General features: G+C 39.8%; 1 pseudogene; it reads right to left on the bottom strand.

The window, feature by feature from the left end:
- Positions 1 to 373: 373 nt before the first annotated feature.
- On the bottom strand, positions 374 to 1,702 carry LOC100995868 (UPF0711 protein C18orf21-like; annotated as a pseudogene).
- Between the last annotated feature and the right edge of the window lie 1,349 nt (positions 1,703 to 3,051).

Genomic DNA, 3,051 nt, shown 5'->3' with positions numbered 1-3,051 from the left:
GGAGATACAATTCAAGTTGAGATTTGGTGAGGAGGCACAGCAAAACCATATCACGCCTCATTATACCCCCTCCCTCACTAACCACCATTAGACTTTTTTCCCTAAGGATTAAACAGAAACCAGCCCTTTGGAAAGACTCATTTCACCCTTCATTTAACCAACACCCTGACACTGCCCCTCCCTTTTGCAGCTTCCACAAAACAACCAACCAGCATTCCTTCATGATAAGAGATCACCAACCATGGGCTAGTTCTTTTTTGTTGTTGTTTTTCACTCAGATCAAGTTTCCATGTATTCAAAAAATAAATAAGTTTAAAAAGTTGTTTCACTAACTTCAGTTTCAGAACTGACTGACATCAGGCATTTTTTATTGTCAAAGTCCACCCTTCAGAGAAGATAAGAAATTTCTGAAGTCTATCTTTGGATTCTTTTAGGATTCATTCTGACTAAGGAATATTTTTTTACAAGAAAAACCTGGAATTATGTAGAAAAACATTTCCCCAAACTGGGAGGGAGCCAAGAGGGAGCCAACATTTCATTGAGGGAAATGTTTCTTTGTTTTGCTCACATTCTTTGGGGAGCAAGAAAATACTGACTCTCCAGATGTAGGTGTTCTGGAAATCAATACTGGGCTTTTGCCTTTGGAACCAGACATCTCATGATTTGGGTTTGCAGTCCTTCTCTTTGGTGTCTTCAGGCTGAGTTTACTTGAGGAGTAGTAGGATTGCTCTTCAATGCTGATAGAAAGCTTCTACTCTTACCATGATGTTTCACTGTTCTGCGGCATGTTTTACAAGTAATCAACAATACACTTTTGTCGTCTTTGAATTTTTTCACAATTTTTGCTTCTTTAAAACTGAGTGTATAATTTCATGCTTCTCGATTAATCAGTTTCTGTATTTTGGGTGTCAATGTGGCTTTGGGTTTGAGACACACTCAAGAGTTATCCAGAATCAGCAACTGCAAACAGTGTGGACACGTTTCTTCAAAAGTACTCTTATCATAGGAGATAGCAGGCTTGGCCCTGGCAGCTGTTGTGCAGTCCCTGCTCTGAAGCTTCAAGGTAGTGCTTCTGTATCATGGCTGTCACTGCCACTTCCTTGTCACAGGGACCTGGTGAGAAAACATGGCACCAGAAGTTGGCTTCCACCATGGGATGGTTCTTGCCAGCCTAAGGAGGATGTGCAGTGAGGGTTTTCATGTCCTCGGCTTCATATTTTGTTTTTTTGTTTGTTTGTTTTTTTGTTGTTGTTGTTTCGAGACAGTCTCACTCACTCTGTTTCCTGGGCTAGAGTGTAGTGGCATGATCACAGCAGTCTCCCCAGCTAATTTTTGTATTTTTTGTAGAAATGGGGTTTTGCCATGTTGCCCGGGCTGGTCTTAAATTCCTAGGCTTAAGTGATCTGCCCATCTTGGCCTCCCAAAGTGCTGGGACTACAGGTTTGAGCCAATATGCCTGGCCTGTTTCACCTTTTGACATCAGAGGCCCAAAAACTTAACCCTGGGATCATGCTAAGGCCACCATTTTTGAACATGGGTCTCATGGAGAGGTGTAAGGTAAATGAATGTGCTTTGGTCAAGAATAGGCCGAGGCAGACATGCAGGCCAGCATGACTCAGCAAGTTTGGAGTGCAGGTGCACAACTCCACTTGTTGTATAACGCGTGTGTGTAAGCTCATACTTGGCTTAAAGCCACTATGCTTTTAAAAGCTATAACTGCCCTGCAGACACTGTACATGGGACACACACTCAGAGGGAGAGAGTGAAGCTCCTGACCCTGTAGGGAGAGCCAACTATCTTGCAGATGGATGAGGGGAGCCAGAAACCAGCAAGTGTGTCAGGGAATGCAGCTGTAAGTGTGGGAGTGACAAAAGCTGCAGAGCTGGCTGCTGAGAAGGGGTGCAGCTAGAGCAGACAGCTGAGACAAAGGAACAGTGTACGAGAGCTGCTGAATAAAACCATATTTCACCTGCCTATGGCCCCCTGAGTGTTCTTTCAGCTATTTACCACCCATCCACCCACTCCCCTTGGACCTCAGCATAGGCTGGAACCTGACACTTGGTGTGACAAGAGGCATGAAGGTCAATTGCACATGCGTTTCTCATTTTATAAATATTCATGACTCCTCCTATAGCTTATTGAATATGTATATTTGGCCACCCACTTCAGTATAAATTCCTGTCTTATTCTTCTCACCCTTGAAGTGCTTGTCTCTGGCTTCCGATGGGAGATTATGCTTCCCAGCCTGTCAAAATGGCCACTTGCAGGCTGCAACCCTTTATGAAAAATAAAGCTCTCCTTTCCATACTTATGAACCTCATCATTCTTCAGTTGCCACTTTTTTGAAACAAAGGTGATTTTAAGATCACATACAATTTATTTGAAAATAATACTAATATCTATTATAATTTGGTCTATTATATATAATTATATATAATTTGGTCTGTTATAATTTGGTCTTTAACCAAATTATAATAGATATAGTAGCTTTCTGAGCTACTATATAATAGCTTTCTAAGAACATTTATATATGTTCATTAATACATACATACATTTTATGTCATATATAATAGCTCTCTAAGAACTTTATATAATATAATAGCTTTCTAAAAACATTTAAACAACAGAGGACTTGATCTTAAACCAATCAAGATGAAATAAGAAAATAAGAATAACTTTGTGTTCCATTTCCTCATCTGTTAAATGAAAAGAAAAAGAAAAAGAAAAAAAAACAATAATTTGGTCAAATAGCCTATCACGAAACCATGAAGAAATTTGTGTGTCCATATCTCTGACAGATCTTGCACTTTAACCATTGTAAGTAAAATGGCATTTGTTTGGGCAATATAAGTAAAAAACAACAACAACAACAAAAAAAACCCGAAACAAAACAAAAAACTCCCATTTCAGAAAACTTCTTTACAAAGAGGAGAAAGAAAACAGTGTTATGATTAAATAAGCATTAAATCAGAATGTGATGTGCAGCTCAGACAATCTGCTGAAGAGATTGCAAAGACAGAAAGAAATCCACCGACATATAGCTAGCTGGAC

This window comes from Pan paniscus, chromosome 3, assembly GCF_029289425.2.
Source record: "Pan paniscus chromosome 3, NHGRI_mPanPan1-v2.0_pri, whole genome shotgun sequence".
NCBI classification, from domain to species: domain Eukaryota; kingdom Metazoa; phylum Chordata; class Mammalia; order Primates; family Hominidae; genus Pan; species Pan paniscus.
This window is presented reverse-complemented; position numbering and strand designations above follow the sequence as displayed.